The sequence below is a fragment of the Saccopteryx bilineata genome, chromosome 8, assembly GCF_036850765.1.
Source record: "Saccopteryx bilineata isolate mSacBil1 chromosome 8, mSacBil1_pri_phased_curated, whole genome shotgun sequence".
NCBI classification, from domain to species: domain Eukaryota; kingdom Metazoa; phylum Chordata; class Mammalia; order Chiroptera; family Emballonuridae; genus Saccopteryx; species Saccopteryx bilineata.
Genome location: NC_089497.1, coordinates 14,348,616 through 14,364,700, shown reverse-complemented (window position 1 = coordinate 14,364,700; position 16,085 = coordinate 14,348,616). Strand labels below are relative to the sequence as shown.

Below are 16,085 nucleotides of genomic sequence, written 5' to 3'. Positions count from 1 at the left end.
CGCTTTCCCCTCCGAGCCTCCAAAGCTGCGTGCCTCCTGTCGCCGTGTACTTTCGGGCTGAGCAGTAGGACCCAGGGGCCTCCGCTGCCACCAATAGTAGCGCGCACTCGGACCTATTTGCATGCAATGCCGTCTGCTCTGCGCATTAATAGTAATACAGATAACGGGTTTGAAAGAATTCTCTACTGAAGAAGGCTTGGATTTTTCCAGGGTGCCGATGAGAAGAAACGCGACTTCCCTCTCTCCCTAGTTGCCCAGCCTGATATTTCTAAGTCTCAGGCCGCTTTTGCCTGGTTTAAACTCGGGAAGGTCTCCGTGCACAGCAAAGTTGGAGGGCTGCGCCTGCACCCCGAGCCCCTCGATTCCTGAGAACGGTCTCCTCGGAGGGTGAGTCTCCCGAATGAGTGTCACGGAAGTTAGAGCCTGCTTTGGAACGGTCGCGAGGGTCACGCTGGTTTTTCTTTCTTTCTTCTTTTTCTCTTCTTTTTTTTTTCCCTTTTTTTTTTCTTTTTTCCCAGCGGTGGCTGTTGGAGTGCAGTCCGGGCACGGAAGGGACTCTGCGGTTTGTCAGGAACTGGGTCTGGTGCGGCGGGTATTTTCGGGGAGCATCCAAACCTCCAGGCTACCGCAGAAATCGCAGCCCTCAGAGGGCTCGAGCAGGATTCAACAAGTTTCCCTGCAGGGTGGCGACGTTTATTTCCTTGCAAGTTGCGCCGAGTGTCCGCTCTGGGTGGGCTGAGCCCGCCGCACAAAGAAGTTTGGGGATTTGGTGTGTGCGGCGTACAGGGCTGGGTTCATCTTTTTGGAGGAGGTTACATGGCGCAGTGGGCTGCGTGGGGACACACGGAGCTGTTTCTGAGATGCGGCGAGCCTGCCAGGGTGTGTGCTGGGCAACTTTGCCGCGTGATCTCGGAGCCTGGGACCGCGCCGGGTTCGGGATGTGGACCGCGGAGCCGGAACCAGCAGTTCCGTGGCCATTCGCGCCCTCGTCCCCCCAACTTTGAACGCGTTCTCCCAGGAGGACGAGGATGGAGCTCCGAAACCCTTCATTACTATAGATGAATTGGGGCAAACTCGGTCATGTGTGCGTAGTGGCAGTGAGGTTTTTCACGACCTGCGTTTCTAGTGCAGCTTCTGGCTCGGGGTTGCAGTGCTGATGTGGTGACAGGGCGGACTTGATCCCAGGGAAAGAAGGAAAGAGGGAGGAAGAGAGAGAAGATAGATGAATGGACAAGGTGTGTCCCATTTTTTCACACGCAAAATACACACGCGTGGTACGTGCTTGGAAGTGCTCCAGAGGGTAGCGTGTGACTGAAAAACGGGATGCGCGGAGGTCCGGGCGCCTCTGCACTCCTGATGAAACGCCGTGACCTTTTGCGGGGGTGGGGGGGGTGTCTCTTCTTCCTCTTCCTTCCTGCCCCTCTGTCCTTCTCCGGTCTGGGGCGCCAGCCCCGCAGCGCTGCGGGCACAATGGGGAGAGGTGGCAGAGCCTTGCGGGCGAGCGGAGCGGGGGGCTCGGCGTGGCGTGGCGGTCCCACTGCCGCAATCCCGCTGCGCTGGCCGCGTGGGTCCCGGGTCCATGCGCTGGGAGATGCCGGAGGGCCTCGCGAAAGGCGCGCACACCTGGCCGCAGGGGTCCCGGGGGATTTGTCTAGAAGCCACTGCGCTGCAGGCAGAGAGGTGGGACGGTCGTTCCTCCCATTCCAGCCCCGGGTCAGAGCGGCCGCCGTTACCCGACAATCCCTAGGGCGCATCCCTAACTCCCTAAAAGACCTGCGCCCCCAGGGGAAAGAAGGGGGCGAAGGGGAAAGAAGGGGAATGCTAATAGGCTGCAGGAGGAAGAAGGTAGCAAGTGCTGTGGATCAATTCTGGTCACCCGCCAGCTTTTCCCGGCTCTTTCTAGCAGGCTGGCTGCTGTAGCTGCGGCTTTGCAGTGTGTGCTCCCCGGTCGCTCTGCGGCACCGCAGGGGCAGGCTTCCTGACGCAGCGCCCACTGGAGACTCCTCGCAGAGATGAAGGAAGGGACGGCGGGGCAGGGGACTGCACTTCAGTGTCAGTTAACCCCGACCTTCGCACCTCCCACCTATTCAGGCTCTCACCAGGGAGTGTCCTGACCTTGCCATCTCCGCCGGGTTATCAGTCCTGCTTCCTTTTAAGTGAGTTTCTCAGGCCCGTGTTTATTACCGAGGCCTGTTAAGGAACGGTTTCTCTATTTCCAAGTAGTGATGCACGATTGTTTCATTTGAAGGTGGATTACCAACCGTCACTGAGCCTTTGGGGGAAGGGATTTGGGAGCAGGATCATGCGGAATGGTCCACTTGGGGATGCTGGTTGCCTAAAGGGGGACCTTTCAGAGGAAATTGACTCCTCTGAGCACAAGGAGACAATGCCCTTGCATTATTTTCCCAGATTCCGTTAGCCCCCTTCCTGGTGGAAGTTAAGGTGTGATATACTAAATAGAAAATATATTTAGAATTCACCCATATATTAGGACACCGGCTAGAAGCCTGGCAGCTAAGCTTCAGGTGCAAACTTAGACAATCCTCAGTCCTATTATTTGGAGAGACTCACTCTGCCTGCCCAAGACCTGCGTCTCTCTTACCTCTTGAGGAGGCACAGGTAGCCCCTTTGAAAGCATTCTGGAAGGCGTGCAGCATGTTGGTTTTATTAAAGGGGGGTTATTCAAGGGTCGATGGGTGTTCATCAAGCTCCTCCTTTTCCTCACCCAAAAGGGGGGGAAAAAACCCCAGCAGCAACCCAGAACAAATAAACATGCAGTTGGTGAGAGGGCTTTCTTAAGAATGTCTTCCTCCCAATAAAAAGGGAGAGTAAAGACGAGTATCTAAGGAGTGAGGGCATTCACCTCATACCGTTGCCATGGATTTTGGAGTTGTTCAACGTTTCTCCACGTATCTTCCAGCTCCTTGCCTCTTCCAATTTCTCCCTGGGTGGGGGGGGGGGCGGGGGTGTGCAGAATTGAAACACAATGACACAGCTGCAGATCCCGGAAGGAGGCTTGCTCCAGCAAACAGCTGTTAATCACGTGTTTACTATATTTTCCCACTTGCTTCCTTTTACTTCCCTTCCCTTGCCATGTCTTTGAACCAGTGTTACCATCTTTTAGGCTGTATCCTGGGAGGGTTAGTGATGTCTACTAATAAGCACCGGGCTGAGTGTAGTAGGAGGTCAGAGACTCAACAGCTGCTTAAGGAGTCTCATGGGTTTAAAGCTGACCTTCTGTTAGCCGATACTGCACAAAATAAAAATTATATATATCCTAATATCTCCCCAAAGAGAATTATGTTGGCCTATATAATGATCTTATTTTATGTTATAATAGAATCAGTTCAGATTAAAAAATAATCACATTGGTCGGAGATAAAAAGAAAGCTATGCACTTGTAAGATTTGGAAGCTAGTATTCTACTCAGCTGTGAAATCCCACATTTGGACATTCATCTATACCAGATATATTAGAAGCTATTTTTATTTCAGCAAGATCTACTATGTTACTTTCATTAAGAGGCTGGGCAACTTAAGACACACCAAAGTTGTGATTATTAAAAGAAAAAAAAAAGTATCAAAGAAAGCCTTTGGCAGCTTGATGAATGAGCAAGTGCAATGCGCCATTTGAAATGTAATTGAAGGTGAGCTTCCTTCCAATATGCTAGAGAATGAGTCCTCTTTCTCACCCAGAAAACTATTCTCTCCCTCCCTCTCGCTCCTCTCTCTCTCACCTGTGAGTTCAGAAACAAAAACATAATAGCAAACAGTAGGCTACAGTTATGACCTGGTCTCATAACCATTTAGCTCTCTCTAAACTTGCTGTTGGGGTGAGCAATATTAGTGTTCATATATTTTTGTTTGCACCTACAACATATTGGTGCTAAATGGACCAGTCAGCTCTCCTAATTCTCCAGGATGTAGAGGTCCTAGAAGAGGGACTGACTCGTCCAAGGACATAGAGGAGAAAACTGTAGACACAATGTTCGGCACCTCACTTACAATAGATATTTTACTCAAACCTCAGATCACTCCTTTGAAATAAGACTTTATTAGATTTCTTTACCATATAAAGCTAAATATACCTAGCTATTCAGCAAATGAGGATCAGATCCACAATTGTAAACATGTTCTTGCCTATGACATAATACATATTTCTCCGGTATACCATGAACTTATTTTTCTCTTATATTTAACTAGGGTATTTTTTTTTATTTTGTTTCAACATTCATAATTTTGAACGTCCTAAACATTATCTTCGCATCCAAGTCATTCTTTGCATTTCCCTAGACCCATCTTCTATGAATAGTGACTCTCCAAGCATGCCAGAGCCAAAGAATAATTGCCTCACAAGAATAATCTCACCCACAACCATCATCTCGACTGCATCCTTTTCAGAGCTCAGAGACGAGGGAGTGGACCTTAGAACCTCCATTATTATTTTTTTAACATCGCAATAATATTGTCAAGAATTCTGGAAAGAATCCATTATGTTATTCTCATACAGAAAAAATACACCTTCATCATCATATTTCTATACACATGTCTTCTCAGATTTGGATGTTTCTACTCTTTAATTGACCAAACCCTGTTGTTGTTTTTTTGTCTAAGGGAGTTCATGTTTCTCCTTAGCCATGAAATTTTTCTGACTATTTCAACCCTCATAGTTCTTATTCACCTCTGAAATCTCCAATCAATTATAACTCTTTCCATTTAATTTGGTCTTTGAGGGTTAAGAGGAGCAAACTAACATGTTTTGATGATTCACTTTATAAAGTTACATCTTTTTACACAAGTTATTTGTCAAATACAATATTCTATTTGTTGATTATATTTCTGCATTTACCTTCGTTATCTTCTCATTCTTGTCAGTCACCCCAGGTGATGTATTTCTAGAATTTCAATAATGAAATCCACAATTTATATGTCTAGTCCATACATTGCTCCTGATTGCCACACATATTTTTGAATTTTTTTTAATTTATTCATTATAGACAGGAGAGAGAGAGAGAGAGAGAGAGAGAGAGAGAGAGAGAAGGGGGGAGGAGCAGGAAGCATCAACTCCCATATGTGCCTTGACCAGGCAAGCCCAGGGTTTTGAACTGGCAACCTCAGCAGTTCCAGGTTGACACTTTATCCACTGCGCCACCACAGGTCAGGCCTGAAATTCTTATTGATGTCTTTACTTAGAGATGTACTGCAAATATTTAAATATATATTAAAGTAATATTTAATAATATATATAATTAACATATAGTATTTTATATTATATATAATACATATTATATATAATACAATATATATAAATATATATATTAAAACATATAAATATTAAAATATATTCTAACATATAAATATATTTACCATATATTATCAAAGTAAAATGCATCCTTCTTTCTGCCAAATTTGCTGTTCTACTTGAATATCCAAGTCAAAACCATCATGCATCCAAATTCACCTTTGATATATCCCTCTGCCTCATCCATTATATTCAAACAATGAATACAAAATTACTGATTATTTTATTTTATTTGTTTTAATTAAGTGAGAGTAGTGGAGGCAGAGAGACGGATTCCTGCGTGTGCCCTGACTGGGATCCACCTGGCAAGCCTCCTATGGGGGAATGCTCTGCCCTTCGGGGGCATTGCTTCACGTCTAAGGTGGAGGCCAGCCCCCAGGGCCAGCTCCCTGGAGCCAGTAGAGCCATGGCTGCCAGACGGGGCAGACAGAGAGAGAAAGAAAGAGTGAGAGGGAGGAGGGATGGAGGAGCAGATGGTCACTTCTCCTGGGTACCCTGACCAGGAATCAAACTGCGACATCCACAGGCCAGGTGGAGACTCTACCACTAAGCCAACCCACCAGGGCCTTATTTATTTATTTATTTATTTTTTTATTTTATTTATTTTTTTTTTCTTTGAGCTTAGCTTCTTGCCACATACAGACCTGCCCCAATTCCTACTTCCACTTTATGGTATCACCATAATACTATACAGTATGCTACTACTTTAAGTTAGTACCCAGAGTAAGAACATATTAAACAAAATTGAAGCCCTTTGTTTATTCGTCCAGATTGCCTCTCTCTACAGGAGGTAACCAGTACTGTAAATGTACTATTATCATTCCCATGCATTTCCTATTGATTTTATCATGCATATGTACACCCCCCAATCATATATAGCATTGTGTTAAATAACTATCCTATTTATATATATTGTAGCATACTATGTACATTCTTAGGAATGTTACTTTTTGTAATTTATTCAAGTTGATTCAGGAAGATTTACTTCATTTCTTTTCATTGCCGTTGAGCATTCCATTGTACAAATCAACTACAATTTATTTTTCCTCTCTCATTAATTGGCATTTCCAGTTTCTTCTTAGAACAGTGTAGCATAGATATATGTTTTTTGCATATACGTCGCTGTGCACATACTTACTACTTTTTTAGATACATGACTAGGAGTGAAATTGATTGATTATGTGAAATTTACTGCTTTCTGTTTTCTGATATTGGCCCAATTCCACACAGTGCTTGCAGTCTTTATAGTTTCCATGCACATTTGTGAGAGCTACCATTCTATCTGTCCTTGTCAACACTGACTATTGGCACATTTCTTTGTTTTACCAATTGAATGAATTTAATTTTTCTTTTCTGAGTGTATGTTCAGTGAACATCTCTTCATTCAGAATTTAGGTCTCCTCTGTCGTGAATTGCTTAAACATGTACTTTACCCATTTTTCACTAAGACATTTACCTTTTTGTGATAGATTTGTAGATTTTCATTATATATCCTATATTCTAAATCACTTTTGAAATATGCATTGCTGGTATTTTTTTCTGTAGATGTATTCTTTAGCCTTACTTTAAACAATGGTTTTTACTTTAAAAATTATATTGTATTTCATTAAAAATAATGCAAATTCTTCATTATGGCTTGTCCTTTTTAAATTTTTTATTTATTGGTTTTTAGATAGAGGAGTGGAGGGAGAACTGAGAAGCATCAACTCCTAGTAATTGCTTCTCAAATGTGCCTAGACTGGGCAAGCCCAGGGTTTCAAACTGGCAACTTCAGCTTTCCAGGTCATTGTTTTATCCACTGGTACCACCACAGGTCAGGCAAAGCTTCTCCTGTATACATCTTATTTCAGAAACCATTATATATAGTTTCTAAAATATCCTCATATATTTTTCTGGGAAGTTCTTAAATTTTACTTTATATAATTATGTCTTTCATCTATCTGGAATTGATTGTAGTTTTCTTGCGCTGAGAAATTGACCGTCACATATAAGTATTCTATATGTAGTAGGATTGCCTTTTTGCCTATAAGGATACTTGGCATCTGTCCTCATTTGAGACAAGATTTTCTGGTCATCATGTGTTAGGATGGTTTTTAGACAATCATCTCATTGAACCATCACAATGTTAATAAATCAGAGAAAGCATCAATTAAGGTTTCAACCCTAATAGGTTTATATTTAACCAGAATTAGAGACCAGGGTTTTCTATGACAAACTATATATAATCTTTTAAAATGGTTTTTGAATTGTTCATGTGTAATGAGTCCTTAGGTATATCCAGCATAATTTACTTCAGTTTTAATTCTTTCTAGAGAATACTGGTAAATATCCCATAGACACACTTACCTTTTTTATAGGACTTAGGAAGGGTAAACCTTTGAAATGAAATCAATAGATCAAAGGAAGAACCATCACTCATTCTAGGAGTGAAGCTTGATTGACCACTTGATGGGTGAGTTATAACCCTCAAGCAGAACAACAATTCAACATAACAGCCAACAGACTCTGATAAATGTGTAACCCTTAAGTAAGCACTCTAACACATTAATCCAATAAAAACGTTTTAAAAGAAATTTCTGCAGTGCCCTGTACATATTATGTTAAATCTTACCCTAGAATGAGGAACTAGGAAGATTATAAAAATAACTTCATCTGCTTGCATACAATTATAGACAATATCTGTAAGAATTTGCTTTTTATTTTATAATAAACAAGAAAATACCAAACAAGTATTGTTTGTGCTAAAGCAAGTTTTGTATTAATTAATTTTAGGTTTTAATTTAAAAGAGTTCAAGAATAGCCTGGTTTAGCCAATGAGAGAATCTAATAAGATTCCCTGAAAAATAAAAATAAAAAGGTAAAACTTAAAATAAAAAAAGGTTCTATACCAAATGCAAATTACATTGAGCCATTAATCCTTAATTCTTTGGATTAATGATTTTTGTTATAAGTCAAGTTAAGGAAAGGAACTATTTTAGGACATGAACAAACTCATAGTGTACCTTTACTTATTTGTTGTTTTTGTGCCTTTAAATGACCTCAAGTCTGAATTCTTTGGCAAACCGCTTCTCATACTCAGATTCTGGAAAACTCTTCTAATTTCTCTTCATTTCTCTCACTTCTTCCTGAGGTTTAGTGTCTCTTTTTGTACACTACACATTTCACTATCTCTCAACACACCACTTTGGTTCCAACTCATTGCCTTTGCTTTAAAATATCTCATTTTTTCTCTCTAGTGAGAGTGTATTTATACTTCAATATCTAACTCAATTACCTCCATTTTAAAGCATTTTCTAATTTTTCCCTAGGAAAATTCTCTCTTTATTTGTGTTTCAGTATGACTTATATATACTACCCTTTCTTTTTTTAATGTTTAAATTTATTTTTATTCTTTTTAAGTGACAGATGGGGAGACAGTGAGACAGACTCTTGCATGCGCACTGACCAAGATCCACCCATCAATTCTCATCTGGGGCTGATACTCAAAATAAGCTGAGCTATCCTCAGAACCTTAGGCCATTGCTCAAACCAACAGAGCTATTCTCAGCACCTGGGATTGTTGTCAAACCAATGGAAACACTGGCTGCCAGAGGGGAAGAGGGAGAGAAGGGATAGAGGGAAGAGAATAGAAGCATATGATTTTCTGTTTTGTGTACCCTAACAGAGAATTGAACCCAAGATGTCTATAAGACAGGACAACGCTCTTTCCACTGAGCCAACTAGCCAAGGCCTACTTCCCATTCTTATAAGCAATATTTGTGTGTCATTTTTAGTGACCATACTTTAAATGGGATAAAGATGATGAACAACTACTCAATGTATTTGTGTAAACCTACTAACACTCTAATCATTAGTATATATCTATCGAGCACTTAAAATATAACTTGTGTGACAGAAACACTGAATGTTTAATTGTATTAATATTAAATATTATAACTTTTATTTATTTTGACAATTTTATCTTTTATTTATTTATTTATTTATTTATTTATTTATTTATTTATTTTTGGTGAGAAAAGGGGAGATAGAGAGATAGATTCTCACATGCACCCCTACCAGAATCCTCCTGACAACCCTATCTGGGACCAATGATTGAACCAACTGATCTATCCTCAGCTTCCAGGGCTGATGCTTGAACCAATTGAGCCATTGGCTTTGGGTGGGGGAGAAGCAGATGGTTGCTTCTCTTGTGTGCCCTGACTGGGAATTGAACCTGAGACGTTCATATGCTAGGTCGATGCTCTATCCACCTTGCCACTGGTCAGGACCTATTTTATTATTTTTCAATTATTGTTTACATTCATTATTATTTTGTATTAGTTTCAGGTTTATAGCATACAGGTTAGACAATCATATACTTTACACAGTTTTTTCTTTGATTTTTTCAGTAATCAACTGATTCCATACATAGTCATTAGAATATCATAGGCTATATTTTCTATGATACACTTTATAATCTCATGACTATTTAGTAACACCAATCTGTACTTTACAATCTCTACACCTTTTCACCCAGTCCTCCAACCACATTTCTCTCTGGCATTCATCAGATTGTTCTTTGTATATATGAGTCTGTTTCTCCTTTATTTATTTATATTGTTCTTTAAATTATACATATAAGTGAAATAATATGGCATTTCTCTTTCACTGATGGACCCATTTCACGCATCAAAATACCCTTTACCTCCATCTATGCTGTCAGAAATGGTAAGATTTCACTCTTTTATATGGCAAGGTAATATTCCATTATATGGTATGTCCATAAAGTCATGGTGCACTTTTGACTGGTCACAGGAAAGCAACAAAAGATGATAGAAATGTGAAATCTGCACCAAATAAAAGGAAAACTCTCTCAGTTTCATACCTATTCAGTGCAGTTCGATGTGGGCTCATGCACAGACTTTTCAGGGCTCCTTAGTTAGCTATCCCGTATAGCCTCTACAGACTCATCACTGACTGATGGCCTACCAGAACGGGTTTCTCCACCAAACTGCTGGTTTCCTTCAACTGTTTATCCCACCAAGTAATGTTATTTCTATGTGGTACACTTCGTTATAAACGCACCGATATTCATGTTGCACTTTGGTCACAGATTTGAATTTAGCGAGCCACAGAACACACTGAACTTTCCTCTGTACCGTCCACATCTCGACTAACATGGCCGTGGGCTGCTCCGCTGTATACACGGTGTTACCTCATCATCTGCGCATAAGCACATGCTGCCACATCATCCTACAGAAACTGGGAGGGTTATCCTTTTATTTGGTGCAGATTTCACATTTCTTTCATCTTTTTGTTGTTTTCCTGTGACTGGTCAAAAGTGCACCATGACTTTATGGACATACTGTATATATTTATGACTATTTTTTATCCACTCTTCTATTGATGGGCACTTGGATTGCTTTCATAGCTGGGCTATTGTAAATAATAGTGAAATGAACATGGGGTGCATCAATTTATTGAATTAATGTATTGGGTATTTTACAATATATATCCAGAAGTAAAATTGCTGGGATATAAGTCAGATTCATTATTAATTTTTTTGAGGAAACTTTATACTGTTTTCTATAGTGGCTGCACTAATTTGCATTCCTGTCAATGATGTGCAAGGAATCCCTTTTCTCCACATCTTCACCAAGATTCTTGGTTGTTTTAGTGATGATTGTCATTCTTGTAGATATGAGGTGATATCTCATGGTGGTTTTAGTTTGCATTTCACTGATAACTAGTGATGTTGGCCATCATTATTATCTTGGCCATCCATAGGATGTTTTTGAGAAGTGTCTTTTTAAAAGTTTTTTTCCCCATTTTTTATTTGGATTTTTGGGGGGTTGTTGAATTGTATGACTTCTTTATAAATTTTTGAATATTAACTGCTTATCAGATGTATCATTGGTAAATATAGTCTCCCATTCAGTAGGTTGTCTTTTCGTTCTGTTGATAGTTTCCTTTGCTGTGCAAATACTATTTAGTTGATGTAGTCCATCTGTTTAGTTTTCTTTTTGTTTTCCTTGCCTGAGGAGATATGTCAGAAAAAAGCATTACTATAAGAAGTGTTCAAGATTTTACTGCCTATGTTTTATTCTAGATTTTTTATTCATTTTAAGTCTAACATTTAAGTCTGTAATCCATTTTGAGTTCATTCTTGTATGTGGTGTAAGCAGGAGGTCTAGTTTTATTTTTTGCATGTATCTGTTTCATTTTCCCAGCACCATTAATTGAATAAACTGTCTTTACTTCATTGTATTTTTTTTTGCCTCCTTTGTCAAATATGAATTGACCATAAAGGTGTGATTTTATTTCTGGGTATATCTCTATTCTGTTCCATTATTCCATATGCTGGTTTTTATGCCAGTATCATGCTGTATTGACTACTTTGACTTTGTAGTATAGTTTTTGATATCAGATTGCATATTTCCTCCAACTTTGTTCTTTTCTCAAGATTGCTGTGGCTCTTCGGGGTCTTTGTGATTCCATATACAATATTTGGTAGGAATTGCATTGAATCTATAGATTGCTTTGGGTAGTATGAATAGTAGAACAATGTTATTTTCTCTTGTGCATGAACAAGATATATGCTTTCACTTATCTGTAGCTTCTTCAGTTTCTTTCTTCAGTGTCTCATAATTTTCTGAGTACAGGTCTTTTACCCATGTGGTTAAATTTATTTTAGTTATTTTATTTTATTTTTTGATGGAATTATAAATGGGGATATTTTCTTAGTTTCCCTTTCTGGTACTTATTATTGGTGTATAAGAATGTAACTAATTTTTGGACATTTATTTTGTATGCTTCTACTTTACTGAATTCATTGACCAGTTCTAGTAGTTTTGTGGTGGAATCTTTAGGGTTCTATATATACAGTGTCAGGTCATCTGCAAATAATGACAGCTTCATTTTTCTAATTTGAATGCCTTTTATTTATTCTTCTTGTCTGGTGCTTTAGCTAGGACTTCTAGTACTATGTTGAATTAGAGTGGTGAAAGTGCAGGTCTCTGTCTTATTTCTGATCAGAAAAGAAATGTCTTTAGTTTTTTTCCCCCATTGAGTTTGAGGTTCACTGTGGGATTTGTAACGTATGGCTTTTATTATGTTGAAATGTGTTCTCTTTATTTCTACTTTGCTGAGAGTTTTTTTTACCATAAATGTGTGTTGAATTTTGTTAAAAGCTTTTTCTGAACTTATTGATATGGTCATGCTATTTTTATTTTTCATTTTTTATGTGATGTGTCATGTTAATTAAATATTGTGCCAATCATGCATCCCTGGACTAAATCCTACTTGATCATGGCATATAAATTAGTAATGTATTGCTGGATTTAGCTTGCTCATATTTTATTGAGGATTTTTGCATGTATACTTATCAGGGATATTTGTCTATAATTTTCTTTTTTGTAGTGTCTGTATCTGGTGTTGGAGTTAAGATAATACTGGCCTCCAAATGAACTTGGGAGTTTCCCTCTTCCTGAATTTTTTGAAATAGTTTGAGAAAGACTAGTGTTAGTTCTTTGAATATTTGTTAAAATTCACCTATGATGTCACTAGGTCCAAAGTTTCATTTGTTAAAAATTTATTTTATTTTATTATTACTGCTTCAGTTTCATTAATTATATAATTGTTCTGTTCAGATTTTCGGTTTCCACTTGGTTCAGTTTTGAGAGATTGTGTACTTCTAAGAATTCATCCATTTCTTCATGATTATCCAATATTTTGCATATATTTTTAAAATAATATTTTGCATTTCTTTATTGTCAATTGTCATTTCTCATGCATTTATAATTTTACTTATTTGACTTTTTTCTCTTTTTTTTTCCTTGATGAATCTGGTTAAAGATTTGTTAGTCTTGTTTAGATTTTCAAAGAATAAGCTCTTGGTTTTATTGATGTTTTATATTGTTTTTTACACTATTTCATTTCTTTCTGCTCCAGTTTTTATCATTTCCTTTATTCTACTCTAGAATTTGTTTGTTGTTTCTTTTCTAGTTCCCTTAAATATAAAGTTACATTGTTTATTTGTTTTTCTTGATTCTTGAGGTAAGCCTATGATTCTATAAATTTTCCTGTTAAGACTGCTTTCATTGTTTCCTTTAGATTTGGGGCTGATTTTTTTTGTTTTGTTTTTATCATTTTCATTTTTTAAAATAATTTTTATTTGTTTAAAGGCATCTTTTGATTTCTTCCTTGATGTCATTGTCAATCATTCAATGTGTAGTAACATGTTATTTAGTCTCCATATGTTTATGGAGTTGTTTTTTAACTGTTTTTGTTGTTATTGACTTCTATTTTCATAACATTATGGTCAGAGAAGTTGCTTGATATGATTTCAACCTTTTTAAATTTACTGAGACTGTTTGTCTAACATGTAGTCTATCCTAGAAAATGTTCCATGTGTTACTGAAAAGAATATATATTCTGCCTCTTTGAGGTGAAATGCCCTGAAAATATCAATTAAATCTATCTGATCTGGCATGTTATTTAAAGCCTTATTGATTTTCTTTTGATTTCTTGTTTATTTATTCTCGATCTCTCCCTTTATGACTATTAAGATTTGCTTCATACTTAGGTGCTCTTAGGTTGGGTGCATAAATGTTTATAAGGGTTATGTCCTCTTGATGTATTAATCCCTTTACCAATATGTAGTATTCTTCTTTGTCTCTTACTGTAGCTTTTTAGTTTGTGTGTGTCTTTCATTCACAACATATAAAGTGGTCTTGTTTTCTGATCCATTCAGCTACCCTATGTTTTTTGATTGGAGCGTGCTTTGTTTTTTTTATTTTTTTATTTTTTTGTATTTTTCTGAAGTGGAAACGGGGAGGTAGTCAGACAGACTCCAGCATGCGCCCCACCGGGATCCACCCGGTGTGCCCACCAGGGGGCAATTCTCTGCCCATCTGGGACATTGCTCTGTCGCAACCAGAGCCATTCTACTGCCTGAGTCAGGGGCCATGGAGCCATCCTCAGCACCTAGGCCAACTTTGCTCCAATGGAGCCTTGGCTGCGGGAGGGGAAGAGAGAGACAGAGAGGAAGGAGAGCGGGAGGGGTGGAGAAGCAGATGGGCGCTCCTCCTGTGTGCCCTGGCCAGGAATCAAACCCAGGACTCCTGCACGCCAGGCCAACGCTCTACCTCTGAGCCAACCAGCCAGGGCCTGATTGGAGCTTTCAAACTATTGACACTTAAAGTGATTATTGATAGTACATATTTATTTCCATTTTATTTTTGAACTATGTTTCTCTGGTACAAATGGCCAGTAAGGTAAATGCTTCAGCCACCTGCACATGCATACTGCCAGATCAAAGAACAACGTGATCAAATAGGATTACTATAGTGACACAAATGTATGCAAATATCGCACATTGTAGATTATGAAGCATTCGTTCCTTTGCTGATTCTTTGGGAGGCAGGATTTGTACAACTAAAGGTTTTAAACTAATGGTGAGAACACCAATTTTTCTAGGTGCTGGAAATAAAGAAACAGAAGTCCCATCCTCCCCTCTTACATTTTCTTCCTTTCCTTTGTGTATGATACTGGTTTAATCCATCCTTTTACGCCATTACCATTAAATTTTTTAAGGAGGTACAATTTGACATCTTATGTACAACTCTTCATCAGTGATGATCTACTGAACTTAAAAAGTGTCCCGGAATTTACTGTTCTTTGTACATTACAGAAAGTGAAGGGTGTTGATGTACCATGCAAAGGGCATGGCTATGATTTTTTTTTTCCAGGAGGGTGATACATTAGATTATCTTAGTCATGTTTTTTTGCCTGATGATGTTAGTTCTAGGTGTTGCTTCCTTCATTGAATTAAAATTAGTGTAATAAACTCAAGAGTGTGGAAATAAGATCCCTCCATTTGATTAGTTGATTAGAAACTATTTTATTTAACTAAACAGGTTAATTAGTCACTTTCATTCTGAACATTGTGATATAATTTTGAGGTATGAATAACAATTAATGAGATAGTATGAGGGAATTAGAATTTTGGTCAGAGGAAGGGAAAAATATTACAAAAGAATTTGCTTTTTCTTAGAGCTAAAGCTAATATGCTAGTAAAAATATTTATTTTGCCTTAGTTGCAACTGCTAGAGCAGCAAAGAAAATTTTTTTTTTTGGTTATTTTGCTTAGTTGTTTTTTTGTTTGTTTATTTTTTGTCAGGAAACTGTAAAGCTTTGCCTAACCTTCAGCAGTCCAAGAATTTTATTGATTGATTGCTTTTTATTGAGCTATAATTGATATATGCATAACATTGTATAAGTTCAGGGTATACAAACAGTTGATTTGAAACATTTATATTGTGTAAAATAGTTACTACCATAGCATTAGTTAACAACTTTATCATGTCACATAATTACCATTTTTTTTTTTTTTGTATTTTTCTGAAGCTGTAAACGGGGAGAGTCAGACAGACTCCTGCATGCGCCCGACCGGGATCCACCCGGCACGCTCACCAGGGGCACGCTCTGCCCACCAGGGGGCGATGCTCTGCCCCTCCGGGGCATCGCTCTGCCGCGACCAGAGCCACACTAGCGCCTGGGGCAGAGGCCACAGAGCCATCCCCAGCGCCCGGGCCATCTTTGCTCCAATGGAGCCTTGGCTGCGGGAGGGGAAGAGAGAGACAGAGAGGAAGGAAGGGGGGTGGAGAAGCAAATGGGCGCTTCTCCTATGTGCCCTGGCCGGGAATTGAACCTGGATCTCCCGTACGCCAGGCCGACGCTCTACCGCTGAGCCAACTGGCCAGGGCCCATAATTACCATTTTTTTTATGTGTGTGTGTGTGTGTA

The 16,085-nt window shown here is 39.0% G+C and overlaps 1 protein-coding gene across 5 annotated transcripts in view; it reads left to right on the top strand.

Annotated features, from left to right (window-relative positions):
• The first annotated feature begins 234 nt into the window (after window positions 1-234).
• ROBO1 (roundabout guidance receptor 1) overlaps window positions 235-16,085 on the top strand; it is a 1,143,090-nt gene continuing 1,127,239 nt past the window's right edge. For all 5 annotated transcript variants that reach the window (XM_066240776.1, XM_066240777.1, XM_066240772.1 and 2 more), the window contains exon 1: window positions 235-387. The gene's annotated coding sequence lies outside the window, so the exon portion shown is untranslated. The remainder of the gene's footprint in view (window positions 388-16,085) is intronic.